The sequence below is a fragment of the Dromiciops gliroides genome, chromosome 3, assembly GCF_019393635.1.
Source record: "Dromiciops gliroides isolate mDroGli1 chromosome 3, mDroGli1.pri, whole genome shotgun sequence".
Lineage (NCBI taxonomy): Eukaryota > Metazoa > Chordata > Mammalia > Microbiotheria > Microbiotheriidae > Dromiciops > Dromiciops gliroides.
The window spans coordinates 664,734,381-664,748,257 of NC_057863.1; the positions used below are offsets into that span (position 1 = coordinate 664,734,381).

The 13,877-nt window shown below is 39.7% G+C and overlaps 1 pseudogene; it reads left to right on the forward strand.

The window, feature by feature from the left end:
* Positions 1-12,546: 12,546 nt before the first annotated feature.
* Positions 12,547-13,695, forward strand: LOC122751869 (annotated as a pseudogene).
* The last annotated feature ends 182 nt before the right edge of the window (positions 13,696-13,877 follow it).

Below are 13,877 nucleotides of genomic sequence, written 5' to 3' on the forward strand. Positions count from 1 at the left end.
TTGGTGTCCTCTAGCATTCTGCCTTATGTCATCTCTTTCTAATCCCCTTTTCTTCCACATTTCATGAGCTCTCTGTGGCTGAATGATTATTTCTCTACAGAAGACTCCCAGATCTGTAGATCCCAGAACATTTCTCTTGACTTCCCGACACAACCAATGAATGAGTCAGGCAATCAATGTGCATCTCCTGCTCAACATCTCCAAATTCTCATTTCCCAAAACCTGTCAGTCTCCAAAACTTTGCTGCTTCTGTTATGGACACTGTCTTCTATCAGTCACCCGACTGTTTGCACTTAGAGTCATCTCTGTCTCTTAATTCTTCCTCACTTTTAGCAAGATGTCAACCTATCAGTTATCCAATCTTGTCACTTCTACCTCTATTTCATTTACTCCTTTCTCTCGACTCAGAGGAAGGCTACCTTTCTTGGTCCTGACCATTACCTCTTGCCTGGAGCATTGAAATAACATTGTTTTAAAAGAGATTTTAATAGCTTTAAAAAATCTCCAAAATGTCTGTTGATGTCTCACCGTCCTCTCAGAGATCCCCACTGACTTTATTCTTTGTTTTGGTTTTGTTTGTTTGTTTGATTTTTATTTGGTGAGACAATTGGGGTTAAGTGACTTTTCCAGGGTCACACAACTTTTAAGTGTTAAGTGTTAGAGTCCGGATTTGAACTGAGGTACTCCTGACTCCAGGGCTGGTGCTCTATCCACTGGGCCACCTAGCTGCCCCAAAATAACATTGTTTTAAAAGAGATTTTGATAGCTTTAAAAAAAATCACAAAAATTTCTGCTGCTGTCTCACCTCCCTCTCAGAGATCCCCACAGATTTTATTCTAAAACAATAAGGGAGAAGAAATAGAAAAGGAAAACAATTAGCCAAATCAATCAGTACATTGAAACATTTGAAATATAAGCAAGATTACACCTCCTTGTACCTCTCATTGCTGGAAAGGCATGAGGACTGGGAGTCTCATCTCACATTTCTTCTTTTGGTCATATTTGTCTTTAAAGTTTGCACAGTCATCCTCATTGAGCTGCAGAGGATAAAGAAAATATACAAAATATACAAATGGGGTCTTTTAGTGAAATATTGACTAAGCTGCCACTTTGCTAGTTTCAGATGGTTTAAGTATGCTGAGAAGGTACGAGGAAGCTTGATTAAGTGAGAAGGAAGAATGAATGGTTAGGAAACTGCTTGCTGGCCTGCATGGTCTGCCCTGTCTGCATTGACAGTGTGACCAGGAGTATGAGACTGAATAGTTGGGATTTTTGAGAGGGAAAGAAGGAAAGTAGAGAGAAAGAAGGAAAGAAGAAAAGAGAAGAGAAAGAAAGAAAGAAGAAAGAAAAGAAGCCCCCCCCCAACCCGGCTTTCCCCTTTTTCTGCTGTGGGGGAGGAGAGAGCAAATGCCTAGTATATATCTATCTTGAGATCTTCTTGTAATGGAGTAGCTTAAAATCAGGAGTTATTTGTAATGTGTAAAAGTTTCAAGGAAAAATACTTTTTTTGTGTGTGGTCTCTAATCATTGAACCACACTGCCTAAGTTCAGTTTTTGGCTTGGAATACAGGATAGCCATCAAACTATTTCTAGGGGCTAAGAATATCTCAGAGTAAAAGGTGGAGGCATAGCTAATTTAGCAAAGCCTCTTTGAGATCTGTTGCATCGCACGTGGTTAAGAAATATGCTTTTGATGTGCACAAAGGTTGTTTAAAAATGATTAGAATTGACTAGAAATGATACGGTAAATTGGCCTATTGGAACTTCAAGTTGTGGTATATGAATGCAATGGAATACTATTGTGCTGTAAGAAATGATGAGCAGGAGGAGTTCAGAGAAACCTGGAGGGTCTTGCGTGGGCTGATGATGAGTGAGATGAGCAGAACCAGAAGAACATTGTACACGGTATCATCAACATTGTGTGTTGATCTCTTGTGATGGACTATATTCTTCTCACCAATGCAATGGTAAAGAAGAGTTCCAGGGAACTCATGATAGAAGAGGATCTCCAAATCCAGGAAAAAAAAAAAAAAGAACTGTGGAGTATAGATGCTGAATGAACCATACTATTTCTTTTGGTTTTGGTGCTGTTGTTTTTCTATTCTGAGATTTTTCATCGTTTCTCTGATTTTTCTCTTATAACATGACTAATGCAGAAATATGTTTAATGTCATATATATATATAAAATATATCTGATATAGGTTTTATATATATATATATAAATATATATAGGTTTATATATATATATATATATATATATATATATATATATATATATATATATAACCTATATCAGATTGCCTGCTGTCTAGGGGAGGGGGGAGGGAGAAAAAATCTGAAATTGGAGAGCTTGTATAAACAAAAGTTGAGAACTATCTTTACACGTAACGGGAAAAAATAAAATACTTTATTAATTTTTTAAAAAGAGGAATTGTACAAGAATGAATGAATAAATCATTGATTAAATGCTAAAAAAAAAAAAGAAGAAGCTTAAAATTTATCCTTAAGTGAGAAGGAATATTCACCAAACCTTCATGACATAAAATACTTTCAAATGCTAAATATATCTCTCTTATTCAATCCTCAACTTCAGAAAGAAACCTTTAAGATTGGAATTTCCCAGCACTGAATTGAGTAAAGTTTAACTTTATCTCTGCTCCCCTTCTCTCTCATCTAAAGTGTTTGCAGTGGGGAGGAATTTCAGCTTCTTCCAAACCAAAAAGGAAATATTCAATTAACTCATTCCGATTATAATAACCAATTTTACTAGGCCCCTTTTAAAATTCTCTCATTATTGTTTTTGTTATAGTTGTTGCTATTTCAAATTACAGCATCCCATATCCCAATACAATTTAAAATAACCCAGAAGTTCTTCTTAGCCAGACCAAGTATTTACCTCTGACTTTCGTTGTTGTTGTTGTTGTTGTTTTTAGTGAGGCAATTGGCTTTAAGTGACTTGCCCAGGGTCACACAGCTAGTAAGTGTTAAGTGTCTGAGGCCGGATTTGAACTCAGGTACTCCTGACTCCAGGGCCGGTGCTCTATCCACTGCGCCATCTAGCTGCCCCTTGCCTCTGACTTTCTTTTCCTCCTGTCCTTCAAGATAAGAGACTGTGCTAAGGATTTCAAATCCCACCCCCCTCTAATAACAAATTACATTTCACAAAGAGATCCCATTAAACTTCTAACTTTTAGGACTAAAAGCAAATTACTGTACTTTACTGAGGATCTGTTAGATCTTAAAGCCTTAATATGCAGCTGAGAATATTCTTACTATGCCCACTTCACAGAAAACCATGATCACATTCAATTAAATTCATAACCTAAAGGAATTTAGAGAATCTTTTCTTTCTTCTTTCTCGCTCTTCTCTTTCCTTCTTTCCTTTTACTTTCCTTCTTTCTCTCTACTTTCCTTCTTTCCCTCTCAAAAATCCCAACTATTCACTCTCATACCCCTGGTCACGCTGTTAATGCAGACAGGGCAGGCCATGTAGGCCAGCAAACAGCTTCCTAACCATTCATTCCTCCTTCTCACTTAATCAAACTTCACTGTGCCTTCTCAACATACTTAAACCATCTGAAATTGGTAAAGTGGCAGCTTAGCCAATACTTCACTAAAGCACCCCATTTGTATACTTTAAGGGTAGACCCAGGGGCTTTTCTTCTTTAATCTACCTATCATAAATTTCGGGTAATCTCTAAGAGCAAATTTGTCACATTCACTTTTTCCTTTGTTTACCTGAGGCTACAGCGAATCCACATTCTAATGGCCTAATTCAAATTCTGAGTAATTTACAATTCTACAACCTCTCCTGCCACAGTCTCTCAGTCCTGTCTCTAACTCAAACTAGGAAATCAATTTCCCTTTCTTCTTCTTTTGTCAATACAGTTTGGGTATTTCTGTCATGGGGGATCGGGAAGTCCTGGTGTCTATTAAACCTGCTGTCTCTCACGATACTCCCTCTTCAAATGACCAGGTCGCCCACATCTGAAACGTAATCAGGGCTCTGACTCTCTGCTCTGGGCCATTTTTCTGCTGATCTGCTCCTGACCGAATCCTTTTCCCCCGGTTTCTGTTTGGAATCCGTCTGGCGGGCTTATTAAACTGGGAGGCTGAGGCTTGGGCTATCTGGAGCACAATTGTAGATGGCTCCTGTTGCTGTCGTGATTGCTGACGAAGCATTTGGCTGTATTCTCTTCTCTCTGCCTCACCTCGCCTTACAAAACCTGTCTGAGCCATCTGGAGCAATTCATCCAAGGTTTTAGTGGACCAGTTTTGTTCTTTCTGCAATTTCTTACTAATGTCTGTCCAAGAATTAGTTATACAATTCCCCCTAAGAATGATTTGTGCTGTATTTCCATCGGGATCCAGCCCTGAATGTTTTCTCATGCCTTCTCTGAGCCGGGTGAAAAAGGCAATAGGGGATTCATCTTTATCTTCTTTAATTTCTGATATCTTGTTAAGGTTCTGCTCACGGGGTACTGCACTCTTCATTCCCTTATACTCGTCTCTGGGAATCTCAGGCAAGGGTCCCACCTCATCAGACTGTGTATTTTTAGATTGTGTCTCTCCCATGTTGTCTCACAGGGAAACTGATTCTTATCCAATTCTGATTTGTTTTGTCTTGAAAATATTTCTATTTTTCTTTAATGTCACTTGGGACTCCTGCCAATTATTAAAACTTTTCACTCGTCTAGATGTCCTACCCGTCTTTTGCTCAAGGTCTCAGCCTGGTCTGGCCTTTTGACTCTGAACTCACCGGGCTCCTGTCTTTGCTTGGGATGCCTGATCAACCTGGCCCAGCATGGTCCTCCTTAAAAAGGTCTCTACCATCTGGCTGGGTTTTCAGACCCGCAAACGCAACAGGTAAACCTAATCCCCCCCCAGGGGAGTTCCTATATTTGGTTCGGGGTTTCTATTATTGGTTAGGCGCCCCCAGATCCTTTTTCAACCCCGCAAGAATCAATAAGTCCTAGAGAAGCATCCTAAAGTGATTCTGCATCTCGTATCAGGGTGTCTATTCAGTCCTACTGACCTGTTCAACCCTGCAAAACTTCATCAGACCTTAGGATGATTATAAGTAGGGGTTCTTGATTTCTTCCTCACTGCTGGTTAGACCACACCTACTTCCCTCCCAGAGTGCATTCACACAGCACCCCTTCCTCTGTCCCCGCTCCACGCTCGCTTCCTGCTCAATTGCACGTCTCATTCACACATCACACATCACACTCTGGTCACTCAAGTCCAACCCCTTCATAGACATCTTCCCCCTCAGAATGGTCACCAAGTTTACTCACCAACCTGGGTCCGTGTACACGTTGCGATCAAATACTTCCGCCGGCATTTCTGTGTCTTGTTGGCTTTTAAGTCTCTCTCTCTCTCTCTCTCTCTCTCTCTCTCTCTCTCTCTCTTTCCCTCCGGGCATAAAAGCTGAGAAGCCTCACCAAGAGCCAGACCCCCAAACCTGCTGAATTCAACAGGGATGTCCGTGTTCAGAAGGATAGGCTCCTGAGAGGCTACAAAGATATACAAAAAAAAAATTTCCCGGATGCACCCCCATCTGTTTGGGACAAACTGCCTCAGTTTACCCAAATAACTTGAGGAGACCACCAAAATTGAAAGCCTTGAGCCTAAATAAAACAAACTCTCAAGAGGTTAAAGAGACAAAGGCCAAATATTAAAAAGGACAACGACAGGGAAAAGGGTCAAACTAAAAGAGTGAATCCAGGAACCCCAGGATCCTGCATCAGGAGCGAAAAATTGTTCACGAATGTCCTTCATCCAGTGAAAGGTGTCACAAATGGCTCGTGCTGTTCGAAGCTTTACCTAGTTCTGTATCTGACAGACATTGGTAAAAACAGATCAAAGGGTTATCACTACCTTGCTACATGCAATCTGAATGTATCAAAATACCACTGAAGGAAAAACCCTTAAATCTTTTGAAATTACCTATATATCCATTTCACTTTAATTCTCCAAAAGTTTTCACTCAAATGTTTAAGTTCTAATCATCACATAAAACTTAGGTTACAACATACCTTTGTAAGAAGATGACCAAAAACAAACTCACATAAGAGTTACCAAATTAACTTCTATTCCAACAAAAGACTTAGGATAACATTTGACCATTTAATTTCAAAACAGTGCATGTCAAATAAGTTGTCCATAATAAACCGTGTTTGTATTACAGGACATACTCTACAGACAGATATTATTTCTACATTACACAAGAAACTTATAGTTGACCTCTCCATAGCTCCAACAAAACATTCTATAATTTACCCTCCTCTATTTTCTTGTAACAGACTTCAGATGTTTCCGGTTCAGTTTTAACAGACAGATGACAAGAATAAATGCTTATACATTCTAGTTGTTTAGATTCTGAAAGGGACTAGAATTTCGAAGCCAAATAACTTGAATCTTAAATCTGCATCTCACCCAGATGTCACAGCAGTAATCTAGGGATGAAGAGACAATATTGTGTTCATGCCTATCAAGTGACATGATGATAGGAACTTGCCATAAAAGAAAAAAAACCAAATCTCTGGGGAAAGGTACTTCCCAACTCCCAGTAGAAGTTTTGTAGACAGCCAATGCAATATGCCAGATTTAACATCAGCCAGGTGGGAAAGTTTACATTCCATAGGTAATATTTGGGGAAACCGAGTCAGGAGACACCTACCTCAGCCTTTGACAAACACTTGGTCTCCCATCCTTTCCCAAGAGGACTCCACTTGCAGTGTACACGTGTAAAAACCCCTATAGGGTTGCTGGTATCATGGATCATATGGTTCACCATTCCTTGATAGTCATAACTGGAGTCAGACTCAGAGCAATAATGATTATAACCTTATAACCTCTTAAATAAATATATATAAATATATAAATATATAACCTCTTAAATAGCAAATATAACCTTAAATAGCAAGTCTCTTAGATAGCAAGTCTCAATAATCAGCACTGAAAGTGAATTCACTTCTCAAGGATGGCATATCCCAGATAACAAGTATTAACTATACTTGTACTTAAATAGGTTTTTCTTTCCATCCATAGGTTAGCACTACACAAATGAATCTGCTTTGAGATGCTCAATAACAAGCAATGGTTGCAATGAGTATAAGCAATGCCAAAATTGCATACTGGGAACAAACTAGGAAATGTCCCACACAATATCACATAGTAAACTGGCTTTAGATGTTAAACGTAAGATGCTGTCCTCAGAAGTACCCTAAGCAATGGGGACATCTTTAAAGTGACAACTAGTTTGCACGTGTCTCTACACAGGTTCTGATTAACGACATGAGTAAAACTTCAGATTCCCCATTAAGGTGATATAAGATAGCTCATAAGTTACTATTGTTCATTACCATGTCATACATGACAAGTTCAGGCACCAATTTCACTGTTGCTTAGCAGCAAGAAATTCAGATCAAAACAGCAAGATCTTTCTCATAGCTTACTCGTTATTTAGATGTTCTAATATTAATTCAATAACCAGATGATTCAATGTTGCAATAACAAATTTCCACTTTGTCTATTTGTTTCATGTGCACTAAGCAGGTCCCAACTGCCTGTCGAGCAAGGGTATACATCCTTTTGCAGTCCAATTTCTTAACACAACATCACACATTCCCTATACTTCCCTGTGACTTCCTTGGTGTACCTGTTGAAAAATCTGTCTCATAATAGGAGCAGACAATAGTACTCTACCATCTGGCATCTCCCAGCCTTTGTCTTCCTTCCACACTGCCACGATTTGTTTTGCCAAAGCTTGCTCCTCTTTTGTTCCTCTATTCTGGATTCCAATCAAGTCAAGGGGAAGTAGGGCTCTGCTATCAGCCAGCGCCCAGCCCTCTGACTCAGGATGGCCCACACCTGGTGTGTGTGGGGGGCACTAATGATTAACCCTCCCCCAAAAGTGAATTTCCTACTTTCTTCCACTAGAACTGCCTGGCTGCGACTGCCTGAATGCATCTTGGCCATCCCTGGGCTACTGGGTCCAGGGTTTTAGATAAAAAGGCCACCGGTCTCTTTTGTCGTCCCCAAACCTGGGCCAAAACTCACAGTGCTATTCCTTTGTCAGTATTAACAAGGAGATGGACGTCTTTCTGTACCACAGGGTGTGAGGGGAGTGCAATCTTATTAATTTCTCTCAAACCTTGTACAAGCCTGGATGTTCCATCTGATATCCTGACTGGAAGTATGGGCGTATTATAGGGAGAATGTGTGGGTTCCAAAAAGCTTTTTCTATTCATTAATAACATTTCACAACTCACAGTAGGTTTGGACATGATAGTTATCAATTTTAAATTGCCATTGCAACAAATTGACTTCCAAATCAGATAGAAAACCTTCGAAATTACACATGTTACACATTATTTTCTGGAAATATCTTCTTTTTCCCTTCTTAAGAAACAGCTTAAATTTTATCCTTATGTGAGAAGGAATATTCAACAACCCTTCATGACATAAAATACTTTCAAATGATAAATATAGCTCTCTTATTCAATCCTCAACTTCAGAAAGAAACCTTTAAGATTGGAATTTCCCAGCATTGAATTGAGGAAAGTTTAACTTTATCTCTGCTCCCCTTCTCTCTCATCTAAAGTGTTTGCAAAGAAGAGAAATTTCAGCTTCTTCTAAACCAAAAAGGAAATATTTAATTAACTCATTCCAATTATAATAACCAATTTTACTAGGCCCCTTCAAAAATTTTCTCATTATTGTTTTTGTTGTAGTTGTTGCTGTTTCAAATTACAGTATCCCAGATCCCAATACAACTTAAAATAACCCAGAAGTTCTTTTTAGTCAGACCAAGTCTTTACCTCTGACTTTCTTTTCCTCCTGTCCTTCAAGATAAGAGACTGCGCTATAAATTTTAAATCCCATCCCCCTCTAATACCAAATTATGTTTCACAAAGAGATCCTATTAAACTTCTAACTTTTAGGACAAAAAGCAAATTACTGTACTTTACTGAGGGTCTGTTAGATCTTAAAACCTTAGTATACAGCTGAGAATATTCTTACTATGCCCACTTCACAGAAAACCATGATCTCATTCAATTAAATTCATAACCCAAAGGAATTTAGAGAATCCAAATCTGACCATATCTCTAATACAATAAACTATTAAACTGTTGGGCCCTTTTCCTTTACATGTTACAAATCACCTTGAGGTAGTTGGTTTAAAATTATACCAATAGAACAATATATATTTCACTTAGAATTAAATCAGAATTAATTCAATTAAACCCAAATTTGTTTCCTGAATGTTATCATATAGAACCTCATTGACAATTCCATTTTAGTATTAATTTATCCCATAACCACTTAATCTGAGCACCATTTTCCTGTTTTTTTCCTTAAATTGTTCCACTACAAAAGAATTTCTTAAATGGCAGAACATAGTTTTTATGATCCCTAAAGTTTCTTCAATAGACAGCCCAATGAAATTCAATTACCCTTCTTGATTCCCTAATAACACACTTTTTTTTTGCTGGTTTAAAGTAATATTTTAATGCCACATTCAACCTTCCAATCAGTCTAAAAGAAAATGCCAGAGCAGCAATATTCCCTCTGCTCTTCCACCTCTTCCTTAACCTAGCCAGTTTTTAGGGTAGCTTTAGCAAACAATTAAACAAAACTTTTTCTTTCTAGATTTCAAGCACAAATTTAGACATACATAATTTTCTTTTTTTTTTAAGATTTCCTTTTTTAATCCTGATTTAGACTGGTTAAAGAATTTCCAATAGGCCAATTTACTTCATTATTTCCGGTCAATTCTTTTTTGTTAAAAAATAAAGTATTTTTTTCCTGTTACATGTAAAGATAGTTACCAACTTTTGTTTATACAAGCTTTCCAATTTCAGATATTTCTCCCTCCCTCCCCTCTCTCCCCTTTACAGCAGGTAATCTTATATAGTTTATATATATATATATACATGTGTGTGTATACATACATGTATATATATGTATATACACATACATACATAATAACATTAAACATAATTCTGCATTAGTCATGTTATAAGAGAAAAATCAGAGCAATGATGAAAAAGCCTCAAAATAGAAAAAGAACAGCACCAAAACCAAAAGAAATAGTATGGTTCATTCAGCATCTATACTCCACAGTTTTTTGGGGTTTTTTTCTGGATTTGGAGATCCTCCTCCATCATGAGTCTCTTGGAACTCTTCTGTACCATTGCATTGGTGAGAAGAATCTAGTCCATCACAGTAGATCAACACTCAATGTTGATGATACTGTGTACAATGTTCTTCTGGTTCTGCTCATCTCACTCATCATCAGCCCACCCAAGACCCTCCAGGTTTCTCTGAACTCCTCCTGCTCATCATTTCTTACAGCACAATAGTATTCCATTGCATTTATATACCACAACTTGAAGTTCCAATAGGCCAATTTACCGTATTATTTCTAGTCAATTCTAATCATTTTTGAACAATCTTTGTGCACATCAAAAGCATATTTCTTAACCACTTGCAATGCAACAAATCTCAAAGAGGGTTTCCTAAATTAGATATGCCACCACCTTTTACTCTGAGATATTCTTAGCCCCTAGAAATAGTTTGATGGCTATCCTGTATTCCAAGCCAAAAACTGAACTTAGGCAGTGTGGTTCAATGATTAGAGACCACACACACAAAAAAGTATTTTTCCTTGAAACTTTTACACATTACAAATAACTCCTGATTTTTAAGCTATTCCATTACAAGTAGATCTCAAGACAGATATACACTAGGCGTTTGCTCTCTCCTCCCCCACAGCAGAAAAAGGGGAAAGCCGGATGGGGGCCGGGGGGGGGGCTTTCTTTTCTTTCTTCTTTCTTTCTCTCTCTTCTCTTTCCTTCTTTCCTTCTACTTTCCTTCTTTCCTTCTCAAAAACCCCAACTATTCACTCTCATACCCCTGGTCACACTGTCAATGCAGACAGGGCAGACCATGTAGGCCAGCAAACAGCTTCCTAACCACTCATTCCTCCGTCGCACTTCATCAAACTTCCTCGTACCTTCTCAACATACTTAAACCATCTGAAACTAGCAAAGTGGCAGCTTAGCCAATATTTCACTAAAGGACCCCATTTGTATACTTTAAGGGTAGACCCAGGGGGTTTTCTTCTTTAGTCTACCTATCACAAACTTCAGGTATTCTGTAAGAGCAAATTTGTCACATTCACTTTTTCCTTTGTTTACCTGAGACTACAGTGAATCCACATTCCAATGGCCTAATTCAAATTCTGAGTAATTTACAATTCTACAACCTCTCCTGCCACAATCTCTCAGTCCTGTCTCTAACTCAAACTAGGAAATGAATTTCCCTTTCTTCTTCTTTTGTCAAGACAGTTTGGGTATTTCTGTCATGGGGGATCGGGAAGTCCTGGTGTCTATTAAACCTGCTGTCTCTCAGGACACTCCCTCTGCAAATGTCGAGGTCACCCACATCTGAAACATGTAATCAGGGCTCTGACTCTCTGCTCTGGGCCATTTTTCTGCTAATCTGCTCCTGACTGAATCCTTTTCCCCCTGTTTTTGTTTGGGTTCCGTCTGGCTGGCTTATTAAACTGCGATGTTGAGGCTGGGGTTATCTAGAGCATAATTTTTGATTGCTCCTGTTGCTGTCGTAATTGCTGATGAAGCATTTGGCTGTATTCTCTTTTCTCTGCCTCACCTCGCTTTACAAAAGCTCTCTGAGCCATCTGGAACAATTCATCCAAAGATTTAGTGGACCAGTTTTGTTCTTTCTGCAATTGCTTACTAATGTCTATCCATGAATTAGTTATAAAATTCCCCCTAAGAATGATTTGTGTGTATTTCCATCGGGATCCAGCCCTGAATATTTTCTCATGCCTTCTCTGAGCCGGGTGAAAGAGGCAATAGGGGATTCATCTTTATCTTCTGTAATTTCTGATATCTTGTTAAGGTTCTGCTCACAGGGTACTGCACTCTTCATTCCCTTATACTCGTCTCTGGGAATCTCAGGCAAGGGTCCCACCTCATCAGACTGTGTATTTTTAGATTGTGTCTTTCCCGTGTTGTCTCACAGGGAAACTGATTCTTATCCAATTCTGTTTTGTTTTGTCTTGAAAATATTTCTATTTTTCTTTAATGTTACTTGGGACTCCTGCCAATTATTAAAACTTTGTACTACTCTAGATGTCCTACCCGTCTTTTGCTCAAGGTCTCAGCCTGGTCTGGCCTTTTGACTCTGAATTCACAGGGCTCCTGTCTTTGCTTGGGATGCCTGATCAACCTGGCCCAGCATGGTCCTCCTTAAAAAGGTCTCTACCATCTGGCTGGGTTTTCAGACCCGCAAACGCAACAGGTAAACCTAATTCAAGAAGGGTAATTTAATTTGATTGGGCTATCTATTGAAGAAACTTTGGGGATCTTACAAACTATATACTGTTATTTAAAAAATTCTTTTGTAGAGATGTGAGCTCTTCCACCCGGCGTGCACTTGCCTCCCCCCTGCCTCCAGGTGCGGCACCTTCTTTCTCTTAAGGGTTTAAACTTGCCACTTCAGAGTTTGCCATGGATGATGATATTACTGCTCTCCTTGTTGACAATGGCTCTGGAATGTGCAAAGCTGGCTTTGCAGGAGACGATACCCCTCGGGCTGTCTTCCCATCCATTGTTGGACGCCCCAGACATCAGGGTATGATGGTGAGTATGGGCCAGAAAGACAGCTATGTGGGGGATGAGGCCCAGAGCAAGAGAGGTATTCTGACCCTGAAGTACCCCATTGAACATGGTATCGTCACCAACTGGGATGACATGGAGAAGATCTGGCATCATACTTTCTACAATGAGCTCCGTGTGTCCCCTGAAGAGCACCCTGTGCTGCTCACGGAAGCCCCCCTGAACCCCAAAGCCAACAGAGAAAAGATGACTCAGATTATGTTTGAGACTTTCAACACCCCAGCCATGTACATTGCCACCCAGGCTGTGCTGTCCCTGCATGCCTCTGGTCGTACCACTGGTATTGTGATGGACTCCGGTGATGGTGTGATCCACACTGTGCCCATCTATGAAGGTTATGCCCTTCCCCATGCCATCCTCCGTCTGGATCTGGCTGGCCGTGATCTGACGGACTAGCTCATGAAGATCCTGACCGAGAAAGGGTACAGTTTCACTACCACAGCTGAGAGGGAAATCGTGCGTGACATCAAGGAGAAGCTGTGCTACGTCGCCCTAGACTTTGAGCAGGAGATGGCCACTGCTGCTTCTAGCTCTTCTCTGGAAAAGAGCTATGAGCTCCCTGATGGTCAGGTTATCACAATTGGCAATGAGAGGTTCCGATGCCCAGAAGCTCTCTTCCAACCATCTTTCTTAGGTATGGAATCCTGTGGAATCCACGAAACTACCTTCAACTCAATCATGAAGTGTGATGTTGACATCCGTAAGGATCTCTATGCCAATACTGTATTATCTGGTGGTACCACCATGTACCCAGGCATTGCTGACAGGATGCAGAAGGAAATTACAGCCTTAGCCCCCAGCACAATGAAAATAAAGATCATTGCCCCACCTGAGCGCAAATACTCTGTCTGGATTGGAGGCTCCATCCTGGCGTCTCTTTCCACCTTCCAGCAGATGTGGATCAGCAAGCAGGAGTATGATGAATCTGGGCCCTCCATTGTCCACCGCAAATGCTTCTAAATGGACTGTTTGTGTTTTGGTTTTTTTGTTTGTTTGTTTGTTTGTGGTTTTTTTTGTCAAAGGGTGTGACATGTTAATTGCCCGGAAAAAAAAAAGAGATGAGATTGGCATGGCTTTATTTGTTTTTATTTTTATTTATTCATTTTTTTTTTTGGCGCTTGACTCAGGATTTAAAAACTGGAACGGAGAAGGTGATGAGCAGG